This window comes from Sesamum indicum, linkage group LG10, assembly GCF_026168435.1.
Source record: "Sesamum indicum cultivar Baizhima isolate 11 linkage group LG10, ASM2616843v1, whole genome shotgun sequence".
Classification (NCBI taxonomy): Eukaryota; Viridiplantae; Streptophyta; class Magnoliopsida; order Lamiales; family Pedaliaceae; genus Sesamum; species Sesamum indicum.
Window position 1 is genome coordinate 8,548,223 of NC_142666.1, and position 16,174 is coordinate 8,564,396.

At 34.5% G+C, this 16,174-nt stretch overlaps 1 long non-coding RNA gene across 9 annotated transcripts; it reads right to left on the reverse strand.

Moving 5' to 3' along the window:
• Positions 1-6,376: 6,376 nt before the first annotated feature.
• Positions 6,377-15,822, reverse strand: LOC148786608 (uncharacterized). 9 transcript variants are annotated; one of them, XR_016067735.1, is made up of 12 exons: positions 15,393-15,822; positions 14,811-14,877; positions 13,989-14,047; positions 13,388-13,591; positions 12,360-12,426; positions 11,538-11,596; positions 10,937-11,140; positions 9,909-9,975; positions 9,087-9,145; positions 8,603-8,689; positions 7,458-7,524; positions 6,377-6,694 (listed from the first exon to the last, which is right to left on the reverse strand). It is a non-coding gene; the product is annotated as an uncharacterized LOC148786608 (long non-coding RNA). The 9 variants fall into 9 exon arrangements; XR_016067734.1 differs by having other exon boundaries at positions 8,486-8,689; XR_016067730.1 differs by lacking the exons at positions 6,377-6,694; positions 7,458-7,524; positions 8,603-8,689 and having other exon boundaries at positions 8,828-9,145; positions 11,538-11,625.
• Between the last annotated feature and the right edge of the window lie 352 nt (positions 15,823-16,174).

The window sequence follows — 16,174 nt, forward strand, 5'->3', positions numbered from 1 at the left end:
AGTAACCAAAATCGCCAAACGTAAAACGCGATAGCAACTTTCTTCTTCTTCTTCATCTGCTAGACGACTGTAATTCTAAGCATGCTGTTGCTATGCCAAGCTGCAGATAGATATAATTTTACAAGGTCCATAAATCAGATGTCAAACATATTCTACTAGTGCCAGATTCCAATGCACCTTTTAGTTTTTCCTTTTCCAATTGGTAGAGTCTTAGAACATCTTCTTTTGCTGTATTTCGTGATATATGCACAACTTTAGAATTCAAGTAAGAAAAGACATATCTGATTCCCTCATGTTCAACAGACTTAAAGTGATAATCATGCCTAATCATTGCTCTAGCTACCTTTTCTCTAAACACATGTTGATCAAATTCTTCATTCCGGGACTCACTATCCCCTGTATTACCAAGTGGACAACTATCCTTTGCTAAAGTTCGTGTTCTTGAAAGAGTTTAAGCTTCATAACAGCATGAAGCTACAGCAGGTTGCAGAAAATAAGAACAGAGGAAGAAACAACAGACGCTGGGAAAAGTTGTTTTCACCTATAAAGACGTGTTCTGGAAATTACGTTTTCTCCTTTCCGTTTTGTTTGACCCTTCCCTACTGTTAGTTGGAAAGTTAGTTGCTGTCCTTCCGCTTATAAAAGGGCTGTACACCCTCTGTTTTGAATATAAGAATTTTATCAGTTTTAGTGAAAGTTTAGTTCTTTACTTTCTTGGCACTCAGCTTTACTTACCAAAATTGCATACGCACAAATGGGTCACTTTCAATATTAGTTTTTCAGCATGGTATCAGAGCAGAAAAGATCCCCTACTCTCTTTAATTCAAGAAGCAAAAGAAAAGACATAAGACTATGGCTGACAAAAAGCCAATGGAAGGAAAGAAGCAGGATGATACAAAACCACAACCTGTGCCGGATATTATGAAGCTGCAGGCAAATGACAATCTAGGCGTCAGCCTAGTATCAGCTCCATTTGATGGAAGCAACTATCTTACCTGGGCGAGATCCATCAGATTTGCGCTTGGTGCCAGAGGCAAGGAAGGCTTCATAGACGGGACATGCCCCAAACCTGCACAAGAACCCACTGAGATGGAACAATGGAGAAAAGGAGATTGCATGGTGATATCCTGGATACTCAACTCCATTACAAGAGACATAGCAGAAGCATTTCTCTACACCTCATCTGCAAGAAACCTTTGGCTTGATCTTGAATCAAGATTCGGCCAAAGTAATGGACCGCTCCTATTTCAAATACAAAGAGAGATTTGTTCTACTTCCCAAGGTAATAAATCAATAGCTGCCTATGATATCAAGCTCAAGAAACTATGGGATGAACAATTGAGTCTAGACCCATTGCCGGTGTGCTCCTGTGGAGCAGGAAGAAAATTTGCAGAAAAGGCAGAATTTACTCAATTAATCCAATTCTTGATGGGTTTAAACGATGCCTATGATCATGTTCGTAATCAGATTTTACTAATGGATCCATTGCCATCAATGGGAAGGGCCTTTTCTATGATTTTGCAGGTTGAAAAGCAAAGAGAAGTGAATGCAAGAAGCATTGAGCTTGACAAAGAAGAAGCTATGACAGTTCAATCTGCAGATACAAGAAGACAGTTTGTACCCAAGAATCCTGTCAAGAAAAGAAACACCATCGACAAGAAACAGATGTATTGTGTTCACTGTAAGAAAACTGGGCATCTGAGGGAAAATTGCTTTGAGTTAAATGGCTATCCTGACTGGTACGAGGACTTGATGAGACAGAGGAAAGGAATGAACAAACCAGTCACCAACAGATCCTTCAACGCCTGTGTTGAAGATAGAAGAAGAACCATCCAAGGTACTTCCCACAATGATAGTGACCTATCAGAACTTATTAAAACAGAGATCAGAAAAGCATTGCAAAACTCAGACATTTCACAGAATTACTCCAATAGCACATATGCAGACAACTCGGTTAACTTTGCAGGTACACTCTTCCATAAAGAACGTTTTGTTTCAAATGAAAATTGGATCATGGACAGTGGTGCTTCAGCACACATGTCCATGAATGCAAGCTTATTTCACAACTTGAGAAATCTTGATATTGTAAGTTCTGTCAAACTACCTGATGGAAATATCTATAAGGTTAGACAGATAGGAGACATACGTATTTCTGATAAACTTACTCTTAGGAATGTGCTTTATACCCCTGATTTTAAGTATAATCTCCTATCCATCAATGCATTATGTGAAGTAGGCAACATTAGTGTTCTTTTTACAGATTCTCAGTGCTTTGTGCAGGACCTTGTGACTGAAAAGGTCATTGCTATAGGATATAAAAGAGGAAGGCTCTATCTGCTAAAACATTCCCAATGTTCTGAGAAACAAGAACTTCCAAAGCATGTGGCTCACTTTCAGAACCATGTTGAGGATCAGAATTTTGTCAAAATCAAGCATGCTAGCTTGTGGCATAATAGGCTAGGGCACCCTAGCGAAGATGTGATTTCACATTTACCTTTTAAAGTTGATATTGCAGATTCTGTAAAAGCTTGTGAAACATGCCCACTTGCAAAACAAAATAGACTCCCCTTTCAACTCAATGAAAATCATTCTGAAAATGTTTTTGATATCATACATATTGACGTTTGGGGGCCTTACAATCAGCTTTCTATTACACATTCTATCTATATGTTAACCATTGTAGACGATTGCAGTAGAGCTACATGGATCTATATGATGATGCACAAATCACAAGTTCCACAAAAGTTGGAATGTTTCTTAAATATGATTGAAACTCAATTTAACAAAAGAGTTAAAAGGATTAGGAGTGACAATGGTACTGAGTTTACTAATAAACAATGTCAAATCCTTTTTAAAGATAAAGGCATTATTCATGAAACCACTTGTGTTTATAGCCCCCAACAAAATGGCATTGTAGAGAGAAAGCACCAACATTTGTTACAAGTTGCTAGATCCCTCATGTTCTTTGCTAAAATGCCTCAAAAGTTTTGGGTAGAATCATTATTAACAGCCACATACTTGATCAATAGAATGCCTACAGCTGTTTTAAAGTGGAGAAGTCCCTATGAGATTCTTTATAATAAAACTCCTGAGTATGGTCACCTCAAGACTTTTGGCTGTTTATGCTTTGCAACCAATGTCATACCCCACAAAAGAAAATTCGAACCAAGGGCTGTTAGATGTGTCTTCTTGGGATATGCACAAGGTAAGAAAGGATATAAAGTCATGGACTTAAGCACCAACTTGATACACATCTCTAGAGATGTGGTATTCCATGAAAATACCTTGCCTTTTAGTGATATTGAACCTATTGACAACTCTTGTCCCTTGCCCACCATTACTGAGGAAGATAATAGCCATGACTTCCAGGAGGAAAGACAGGTTCTAGAACCTCAAGAAGATGCTACAGGTCCTAGAAGATCAACTAGAATATCTCACAAACCTGTATGGATGAGAGATTATTCATGCTGTTGCTACTCTGATTGCTTTTCTGATAATTATACTAACACAGTTCAGGGCTGCTTTGTAGAGAAAACCTGTCCACTGCAGGAACCTAGATGTTTTTCAGAGGCTCAACAATACATGGAATGGAAGGAAGCCATGAAGCAAGAAATTGATGCTTTAGAAAAGAACAATACCTGGGAATTATCAGCCTTGCCAGAGGGAAAGAAACCAATAGGATGTAAGTGGGTATTCAAGACCAAACTTAAGGCTGATGGAAGTATAGAAAGGCATAAGGCAAGGTTAGTGGCAAAGGGGTTCAACCAAGTTGAAGGTGAAGACTACAGTGATTGTTTTGCTCCAGTTGCCAAAACAGTCACTGTGAGGACCTTACTTGGGGCTGCTACTGCAAAGGGATGGCATTTGCACCATTTGGATGTGAATAATGCCTTCCTTCATGGCAACCTAGAAGAAACCATATACATGACACCCCCAGAGGGATATGAAGTGGAGAAAGGAATGGTGTGCAAACTGAAGAAGTCCTTGTATGGCTTGAAACAAGCCTCAAGGCAGTGGAACAGTGAGTTTACAGAAAGAATAAAGGGATTGGGTTTCACTCAATCGAAATATGATTACTGCTTGTTTACAAAAGGGAACAACAATAACTTCATTGCTTTACTCATTTATGTTGATGATGTTCTTATTGCTGCAGCTTCAAAGTCACTGATAGAGGAAGTGAAGAGGTATTTAGATAACCTCTTTACTATAAAGGACCTTGGGGAAGCACAGTACTTCCTCGGACTTGAGCTCTTCAGGTCACAAAAGGGATTGGTCCTGTCACAAAATAAGTATACTCAAGACATTGTGAGAGATGTTGGCTTAAGTGAGGGAAAGTCTGCATTAACACCTTTGCCTCCAGGTTTGAAGTTTTCCTCACAACCTACAAAGCCTTTGAAAGATATCAGCAGGTACAGGAGACTCATAGGGAGATTGTTGTACCTTGGTTTCACAAGACCGGACATTTGTTTTGCTACACAACAGCTGAGTCAGTTTGTGCAAGAGCCCTGTGAGGAACACTGGCTTGCTGCTGTCCATCTGATCAGATACTTGAAGAGGAATGCTACATCAGGTTTGTTTTTCCCAGCTAATAATGAAACTAATCTCACTGCCTTTTCTGATGCAGACTGGGCAACCTGCAGCAAAACTAGGAGGTCAACTACTGGCTACTGCATCTTTATGGGAGCATGCCCAATCTCATGGAAATCCAAAAAGCAGAGCACGGTTTCTAGGTCCTCAGCTGAGGCAGAATACAGGAGCATGGCAGCCACTGTGTGCGAAGTAGTATGGGTGAACAATCTGCTTAAAGATTTACACATACAAGTTCAGACTCCCATACCTTTCTATTGTGACAACAAGGCCGCACTGCGTATAACAGAAAATCCAGTCTTCCATGAACGCACAAAGCATGTAGAGATAGATTGCCATGTTGTGCGTGATAAGTACAAAGAAGGACTCATTTCACCTGCCTATTTGGCTTCAAAAGAACAGGTAGCGGATCTGTTCACTAAGGTTCTAACGGGAAAGTCCTTCTCACATTTATACTCCAAGCTTGGTTTGATCACTAAAGATGCAATTCCAGCTTGCAAGGGGGCTGCTAAAGTTCGTGTTCTTGAAAGAGTTTAAGCTTCATAACAGCATGAAGCTACAGCAGGTTGCAGAAAATAAGAACAGAGGAAGAAACAACAGATGCTGGGAAAAGTTGTTTTCACCTATAAAGACGTGTTCTGGAAATTACGTTTTCTCCTTTCCGTTTTGTTTGACCCTTCCCTACTGTTAGTTGGAAAGTTAGTTGCTGTCCTTCCGCTTATAAAAGGGCTGTACACCCTCTGTTTTGAATATAAGAATTTTATCAGTTTTAGTGAAAGTTTAGTTCTTTACTTTCTTGGCACTCAGCTTTACTTACCAAAATTGCATACGCACAAATGGGTCACTTTCAATATTAGTTTTTCAGCATCCTTCATATGTCTTTTAAATTAGTTGTTCCACTTTGACCATTAGCAAAAATCTGTCCACATCTTTTTCACTTATAAGTATTTTTTGAGAATTCTTTGATCCAACTGAAGAACTATCCCCACTTAAAGAGTGATTATTCTCCATCTCTATCTTCCTAAAAGACAAATAAAAAACAAACTTAGTTCATAAGTTCAAGTTAAAAATGTCGTCCATCACCCAGAAGAAACAATAAATCCAATACAAATAAATTTCATATACCTTTAAGAAAATGCAAGCCAACATAAAACCAAACTCCCTCCACACAACAATAAAAAAAAATAAAATTTTAAAGCATTCAAGAAATTATAAACTATATGAATTCAAACAAACTATCCGCAAAATAATCAGATTTCAATAATTTAAACCCACAACACAATCATCTAAATTAGAAACCTTAACAACACTTGAGCTTAATTGTTAAACAAACAAAGAAAAGGAACTTTTCCATATCTCAATGTAAAATTTCCTTTAAATTAAAGAATAATGAAATAAGAAGAAAATGAGAAATTATCACCAACTTCCAAAAGAAATTTTCCCAACTTCATTTGGGAAGAAAGAAAGACACATTGAGATTTGAGGGTTGCATGTGTGTGTGTGGGGCGAGGGGGAGAGGGTGGTGGGAGAGAGATGTGAGAGTGTGTATGTGAAGAGAGTTGTGTCAAACATCGTATTTTGTGTGTGCGCGCGCGCGTGAGAGAGAGAGAGAGAGAGAGAGAGAGAGAGAGAGAGAGAGAGGAATGTGTGTGAAATATATATGAGATTTTGTCTATATGAAGAAAGAAGAGATTGAATGTGCTAAAGATGTATGAGAGTGTGTATATGAAAAAGAGAAATAGTGGGTTTTTATGGTTTTCTTTTGTAGCACCCCCTTTGCTACAAGGGCTATACCTACCCTAAACGTCATACTTATTGTAATCCCTGTGTTTATATATATAAATGCACATAATAATTTAATCAATGTGTATACGTAATCCCAACGTCATAATAGGTATTATCAACCCACAACATTATATATATATACATATCACACACCACAAGGTGATTCGTCACAAGTAATCCGTACGCTTATATTATCTCTGTACAAACAAAATGTGGTTTGTACTCTAACTGACAAAGAGGAGAAAACTGCATACTGGCCCGACCTGCCTGGGTATAGCGCGTGGACCTATTCTTCAACAGTCAAACACCTCAAAGTCTATTCCTGAAAGAAAATGTCAGCAGGGGATGAGCCTGCCACTCAGTAAGCAAATAACCAGTCCTATCTATATATGCATGTCAACCATAGGCCAAACAAGATAAATAAGCAACACGAATGGAATACAATCAATTTAATTCCAACGTAATCAACTTTATTACACCACATGACTATCTCATAATAAGACAACTAACCAAACTCCATTTATTCCTAGTTTGCTTACCAGAAGGTGATATTGTGTTTTTCCCACCAACTCAATCTCACCGTTATATAAATTTAAGTGAATCCCCTTGACAGCCGGCTCATCAATCTCGCACATAGCTGTTTCATTTCGCACATAGCATTTTCTTTTCGCACATAGCATCGCATCAAAGCTCTTTTCATTGCGCACATAGCATTTTCTTTTCGCACATAGCACTTTCTTTTCGCACATAGCATTTTCAACACGTCAAGGGGTATTCACGCCACAATTATATTCAATTTCCACAACTCCCTCATTTCCACATATCACCATTCTTGTAAGCAACTAGTAACATAAAACAATATATACATGTATTCTAATTTTTAGACATCCACAACATAACATACAACAAACATAATATTTCAACGTGTCTTCGCATTCCACGTACATACTATCGTCAATCAAATCAAATCATCCAGCACTCATATACTTTCAGATAAATCCATGTCAGCATGAACCACAAAGTCATATAATAGTAATACCACAAATAAAAAGAACATATATAGATAATACTAATTATTTACTTACCTCGACCTTACAACGTTTCTTTCTACTCTGTCACTAATTGTCAGTCATTTTACTTCACCCCCGTATCCTATAATAAGTTATATCATACACAATTAATATATCGAGAATATCGTAATTTCTTTAAAATATAATATTGAATATCATTTGTACAATTTCTAATAATTCTTTAATATTCCACTTCTATCGAAGTACAAATCTTCGTTTTTCCTCTTTATTAGCATACCATTTATTAAATATAATACTCGGAATATTTCTATGAATTTTCTATCAATTTCTCACTATTATACTCTTTAATTAAACAATAATTCATATAATTACGTATTTGGTTAACAATTCCGATGGAATTATATAAATTGGCTATAGCAACATTCAAATCTAATAAATTTAACAATCTAATTGACCAATGATATCATTTTTATATCCAATTTGATATTTAATTCGACACTATTTTAAATAGCCAAACTCGTAAAATACTCCGATTAAATAATACATCGCTTAATATAAACTATATTTAATAAAAGAACTAATTAAATTATATTAATAACTTAATTAATCAATAATTTTACATTAATGAACTCATACCTGTTTCGAAACCCGCAGCTGAAATATGCGTATATCCTCTGAAATAAAGTGGCTGTGTGTGCGTTTTCCATATTTGAATATATATATATAATATACATATATGTGTTGTATTATTTAAAATGGTGGCTTACCTTCCACAAGATTAGTGGCAGCCCACGTGCTGCCATTTTATTTATATTTTTCTTTTGATTTTAATAATTTTATTTATTTATAAGTTGACCACAAACTTTTCAAATTATGCAATTCAATCCCAATTAGCTTATTTTATAAAGTTTCAATTTAGTCCCTAGGACTTTAATATATTCATTTTCAACTCATAATTTAATTCTCAACTAAATTTCTTTAATGATAGGCGATTAGTCCTACAATTATGTATTATAATTTTTGGGGCGTCACAATTCTCCCCTCCTAATAAAAATTTCGTCCTCGAAATTTAACTATCTTACCTGCTCACGGAATAAATATGGGTGTTTTTCTCTCAAGTCCACTGAATCATTTCAACAAACTGTTGCATAAAAGAGTTTATTTCTGGTTGTGGGGCATTTTTATTTTGGAATTCTAACCCCTGATGTTCTGATCCTGAATCATGACCCTGCACAGACTCTATTGACTCAGTTGGGCCAGCAGCGTTTTCTCTTGACGCCTCCATCCTATATAAATTACACACATGTGAGTAGATTCCTAATATATACACCTTAAGTATAAAATAACATTTCATCTACTATCCCAAGGAAATCTAATACCTGCTCTGATACCACCAAATGTAGCACCCCCTTTGCTACAAGGGCTATACCTACCCTAAACGTCATACTTATTGTAATCCCTGTGTTTATATATATAAATGCACATAATAATTTAATCAATGTGTATACGTAATCCCAACGTCATAATAGGTATTATCAACCCACAACATTATATATATATACATATCACACACCACAAGGTGATTCGTCACAAGTAATCCGTACGCTTATATTATCTCTGTACAAACAAAATGTGGTTTGTACTCTAACTGACAAAGAGGAGAAAACTGCATACTGGCCCGACCTGCCTGGGTATAGCGCGTGGACCTATTCTTCAACAGTCAAACACCTCAAAGTCTATTCCTGAAAGAAAATGTCAGCAGGGGATGAGCCTGCCACTCAGTAAGCAAATAACCAGTCCTATCTATATATGCATGTCAACCATAGGCCAAACAAGATAAATAAGCAACACGAATGGAATACAATCAATTTAATTCCAACGTAATCAACTTTATTACACCACATGACTATCTCATAATAAGACAACTAACCAAACTCCATTTATTCCTAGTTTGCTTACCAGAAGGTGATATTGTGTTTTTCCCACCAACTCAATCTCACCGTTATATAAATTTAAGTGAATCCCCTTGACAGCCGGCTCATCAATCTCGCACATAGCTGTTTCATTTCGCACATAGCATTTTCTTTTCGCACATAGCATCGCATCAAAGCTCTTTTCATTGCGCACATAGCATTTTCTTTTCGCACATAGCACTTTCTTTTCGCACATAGCATTTTCAACACGTCAAGGGGTATTCACGCCACAATTATATTCAATTTCCACAACTCCCTCATTTCCACATATCACCATTCTTGTAAGCAACTAGTAACATAAAACAATATATACATATATTCTAATTTTTAGACATCCACAACATAACATACAACAAACATAATATTTCAACGTGTCTTCGCATTCCACGTACATACTATCGTCAATCAAATCAAATCATCCAGCACTCATATACTTTCAGATAAATCCATGTCAGCATGAACCACAAAGTCATATAATAGTAATACCACAAATAAAAAGAACATATATAGATAATACTAATTATTTACTTACCTCGACCTTACAACGTTTCTTTCTACTCTGTCACTAATTGTCAGTCATTTTACTTCACCCCCGTATCCTATAATAAGTTATATCATACACAATTAATATATCGAGAATATCGTAATTTCTTTAAAATATAATATTGAATATCATTTGTACAATTTCTAATAATTCTTTAATATTCCACTTCTATCGAAGTACAAATCTTCGTTTTTCCTCTTTATTAGCATACCATTTATTAAATATAATACTCGGAATATTTCTATGAATTTTCTATCAATTTCTCACTATTATACTCTTTAATTAAACAATAATTCATATAATTACGTATTTGGTTAACAATTCCGATGGAATTATATAAATTGGCTATAGCAACATTCAAATCTAATAAATTTAACAATCTAATTGACCAATGATATCATTTTTATATCCAATTTGATATTTAATTCGACACTATTTTAAATAGCCAAACTCGTAAAATACTCCGATTAAATAATACATCGCTTAATATAAACTATATTTAATAAAAGAACTAATTAAATTATATTAATAACTTAATTAATCAATAATTTTACATTAATGAACTCATACCTGTTTCGAAACCCGCAGCTGAAATATGCGTATATCCTCTGAAATAAAGTGGCTGTGTGTGCGTTTTCCATATTTGAATATATATATATAATATACATATATGTGTTGTATTATTTAAAATGGTGGCTTACCTTCCACAAGATTAGTGGCAGCCCACGTGCTGCCATTTTATTTATATTTTTCTTTTGATTTTAATAATTTTATTTATTTATAAGTTGACCACAAACTTTTCAAATTATGCAATTCAATCCCAATTAGCTTATTTTATAAAGTTTCAATTTAGTCCCTAGGACTTTAATATATTCATTTTCAACTCATAATTTAATTCTCAACTAAATTTCTTTAATGATAGGCGATTAGTCCTACAATTATGTATTATAATTTTTGGGGCGTCACAATTCTCCCCTCCTAATAAAAATTTCGTCCTCGAAATTTAACTATCTTACCTGCTCACGGAATAAATATGGGTGTTTTTCTCTCAAGTCCACTGAATCATTTCAACAAACTGTTGCATAAAAGAGTTTATTTCTGGTTGTGGGGCATTTTTATTTTGGAATTCTAACCCCTGATGTTCTGATCCTGAATCATGACCCTGCACAGACTCTATTGACTCAGTTGGGCCAGCAGCGTTTTCTCTTGACGCCTCCATCCTATATAAATTACACACATGTGAGTAGATTCCTAATATATACACCTTAAGTATAAAATAACATTTCATCTACTATCCCAAGGAAATCTAATACCTGCTCTGATACCACCAAATGTAGCACCCCCTTTGCTACAAGGGCTATACCTACCCTAAACGTCATACTTATTGTAATCCCTGTGTTTATATATATAAATGCACATAATAATTTAATCAATGTGTATACGTAATCCCAACGTCATAATAGGTATTATCAACCCACAACATTATATATATATACATATCACACACCACAAGGTGATTCGTCACAAGTAATCCGTACGCTTATATTATCTCTGTACAAACAAAATGTGGTTTGTACTCTAACTGACAAAGAGGAGAAAACTGCATACTGGCCCGACCTGCCTGGGTATAGCGCGTGGACCTATTCTTCAACAGTCAAACACCTCAAAGTCTATTCCTGAAAGAAAATGTCAGCAGGGGATGAGCCTGCCACTCAGTAAGCAAATAACCAGTCCTATCTATATATGCATGTCAACCATAGGCCAAACAAGATAAATAAGCAACACGAATGGAATACAATCAATTTAATTCCAACGTAATCAACTTTATTACACCACATGACTATCTCATAATAAGACAACTAACCAAACTCCATTTATTCCTAGTTTGCTTACCAGAAGGTGATATTGTGTTTTTCCCACCAACTCAATCTCACCGTTATATAAATTTAAGTGAATCCCCTTGACAGCCGGCTCATCAATCTCGCACATAGCTGTTTCATTTCGCACATAGCATTTTCTTTTCGCACATAGCATCGCATCAAAGCTCTTTTCATTGCGCACATAGCATTTTCTTTTCGCACATAGCACTTTCTTTTCGCACATAGCATTTTCAACACGTCAAGGGGTATTCACGCCACAATTATATTCAATTTCCACAACTCCCTCATTTCCACATATCACCATCCTTGTAAGCAACTAGTAACATAAAACAATATATACATATATTCTAATTTTTAGACATCCACAACATAACATACAACAAACATAATATTTCAACGTGTCTTCGCATTCCACGTACATACTATCGTCAATCAAATCAAATCATCCAGCACTCATATACTTTCAGATAAATCCATGTCAGCATGAACCACAAAGTCATATAATAGTAATACCACAAATAAAAAGAACATATATAGATAATACTAATTATTTACTTACCTCGACCTTACAACGTTTCTTTCTACTCTGTCACTAATTGTCAGTCATTTTACTTCACCCCCGTATCCTATAATAAGTTATATCATACACAATTAATATATCGAGAATATCGTAATTTCTTTAAAATATAATATTGAATATCATTTGTACAATTTCTAATAATTCTTTAATATTCCACTTCTATCGAAGTACAAATCTTCGTTTTTCCTCTTTATTAGCATACCATTTATTAAATATAATACTCGGAATATTTCTATGAATTTTCTATCAATTTCTCACTATTATACTCTTTAATTAAACAATAATTCATATAATTACGTATTTGGTTAACAATTCCGATGGAATTATATAAATTGGCTATAGCAACATTCAAATCTAATAAATTTAACAATCTAATTGACCAATGATATCATTTTTATATCCAATTTGATATTTAATTCGACACTATTTTAAATAGCCAAACTCGTAAAATACTCCGATTAAATAATACATCGCTTAATATAAACTATATTTAATAAAAGAACTAATTAAATTATATTAATAACTTAATTAATCAATAATTTTACATTAATGAACTCATACCTGTTTCGAAACCCGCAGCTGAAATATGCGTATATCCTCTGAAATAAAGTGGCTGTGTGTGCGTTTTCCATATTTGAATATATATATATAATATACATATATGTGTTGTATTATTTAAAATGGTGGCTTACCTTCCACAAGATTAGTGGCAGCCCACGTGCTGCCATTTTATTTATATTTTTCTTTTGATTTTAATAATTTTATTTATTTATAAGTTGACCACAAACTTTTCAAATTATGCAATTCAATCCCAATTAGCTTATTTTATAAAGTTTCAATTTAGTCCCTAGGACTTTAATATATTCATTTTCAACTCATAATTTAATTCTCAACTAAATTTCTTTAATGATAGGCGATTAGTCCTACAATTATGTATTATAATTTTTGGGGCGTCACAATTCTCCCCTCCTAATAAAAATTTCGTCCTCGAAATTTAACTATCTTACCTGCTCACGGAATAAATATGGGTGTTTTTCTCTCAAGTCCACTGAATCATTTCAACAAACTGTTGCATAAAAGAGTTTATTTCTGGTTGTGGGGCATTTTTATTTTGGAATTCTAACCCCTGATGTTCTGATCCTGAATCATGACCCTGCACAGACTCTATTGACTCAGTTGGGCCAGCAGCGTTTTCTCTTGACGCCTCCATCCTATATAAATTACACACATGTGAGTAGATTCCTAATATATACACCTTAAGTATAAAATAACATTTCATCTACTATCCCAAGGAAATCTAATACCTGCTCTGATACCACCAAATGTAGCACCCCCTTTGCTACAAGGGCTATACCTACCCTAAACGTCATACTTATTGTAATCCCTGTGTTTATATATATAAATGCACATAATAATTTAATCAATGTGTATACGTAATCCCAACGTCATAATAGGTATTATCAACCCACAACATTATATATATATACATATCACACACCACAAGGTGATTCGTCACAAGTAATCCGTACGCTTATATTATCTCTGTACAAACAAAATGTGGTTTGTACTCTAACTGACAAAGAGGAGAAAACTGCATACTGGCCCGACCTGCCTGGGTATAGCGCGTGGACCTATTCTTCAACAGTCAAACACCTCAAAGTCTATTCCTGAAAGAAAATGTCAGCAGGGGATGAGCCTGCCACTCAGTAAGCAAATAACCAGTCCTATCTATATATGCATGTCAACCATAGGCCAAACAAGATAAATAAGCAACACGAATGGAATACAATCAATTTAATTCCAACGTAATCAACTTTATTACACCACATGACTATCTCATAATAAGACAACTAACCAAACTCCATTTATTCCTAGTTTGCTTACCAGAAGGTGATATTGTGTTTTTCCCACCAACTCAATCTCACCGTTATATAAATTTAAGTGAATCCCCTTGACAGCCGGCTCATCAATCTCGCACATAGCTGTTTCATTTCGCACATAGCATTTTCTTTTCGCACATAGCATCGCATCAAAGCTCTTTTCATTGCGCACATAGCATTTTCTTTTCGCACATAGCACTTTCTTTTCGCACATAGCATTTTCAACACGTCAAGGGGTATTCATGCCACAATTATATTCAATTTCCACAACTCCCTCATTTCCACATATCACCATCCTTGTAAGCAACTAGTAACATAAAACAATATATACATATATTCTAATTTTTAGACATCCACAACATAACATACAACAAACATAATATTTCAACGTGTCTTCGCATTCCACGTACATACTATCGTCAATCAAATCAAATCATCCAGCACTCATATACTTTCAGATAAATCCATGTCAGCATGAACCACAAAGTCATATAATAGTAATACCACAAATAAAAAGAACATATATAGATAATACTAATTATTTACTTACCTCGACCTTACAACGTTTCTTTCTACTCTGTCACTAATTGTCAGTCATTTTACTTCACCCCCGTATCCTATAATAAGTTATATCATACACAATTAATATATCGAGAATATCGTAATTTCTTTAAAATATAATATTGAATATCATTTGTACAATTTCTAATAATTCTTTAATATTCCACTTCTATCGAAGTACAAATCTTCGTTTTTCCTCTTTATTAGCATACCATTTATTAAATATAATACTCGGAATATTTCTATGAATTTTCTATCAATTTCTCACTATTATACTCTTTAATTAAACAATAATTCATATAATTACGTATTTGGTTAACAATTCCGATGGAATTATATAAATTGGCTATAGCAACATTCAAATCTAATAAATTTAACAATCTAATTGACCAATGATATCATTTTTATATCCAATTTGATATTTAATTCGACACTATTTTAAATAGCCAAACTCGTAAAATACTCCGATTAAATAATACATCGCTTAATATAAACTATATTTAATAAAAGAACTAATTAAATTATATTAATAACTTAATTAATCAATAATTTTACATTAATGAACTCATACCTGTTTCGAAACCCGCAGCTGAAATATGCGTATATCCTCTGAAATAAAGTGGCTGTGTGTGCGTTTTCCATATTTGAATATATATATATAATATACATATATGTGTTGTATTATTTAAAATGGTGGCTTACCTTCCACAAGATTAGTGGCAGCCCACGTGCTGCCATTTTATTTATATTTTTCTTTTGATTTTAATAATTTTATTTATTTATAAGTTGACCACAAACTTTTCAAATTATGCAATTCAATCCCAATTAGCTTATTTTATAAAGTTTCAATTTAGTCCCTAGGACTTTAATATATTCATTTTCAACTCATAATTTAATTCTCAACTAAATTTCTTTAATGATAGGCGATTAGTCCTACAATTATGTATTATAATTTTTGGGGCGTCACAATTCTCCCCTCCTAATAAAAATTTCGTCCTCGAAATTTAACTATCTTACCTGCTCACGGAATAAATATGGGTGTTTTTCTCTCAAGTCCACTGAATCATTTCAACAAACTGTTGCATAAAAGAGTTTATTTCTGGTTGTGGGGCATTTTTATTTTGGAATTCTAACCCCTGATGTTCTGATCCTGAATCATGACCCTGCACAGACTCTATTGACTCAGTTGGGCCAGCAGCGTTTTCTCTTGACGCCTCCATCCTATATAAATTACACACATGTGAGTAGATTCCTAATATATACACCTTAAGTATAAAATAACATTTCATCTACTATCCCAAGGAAATCTAATACCTGCTCTGATACCACCAAATACATCCAACCCATATACAA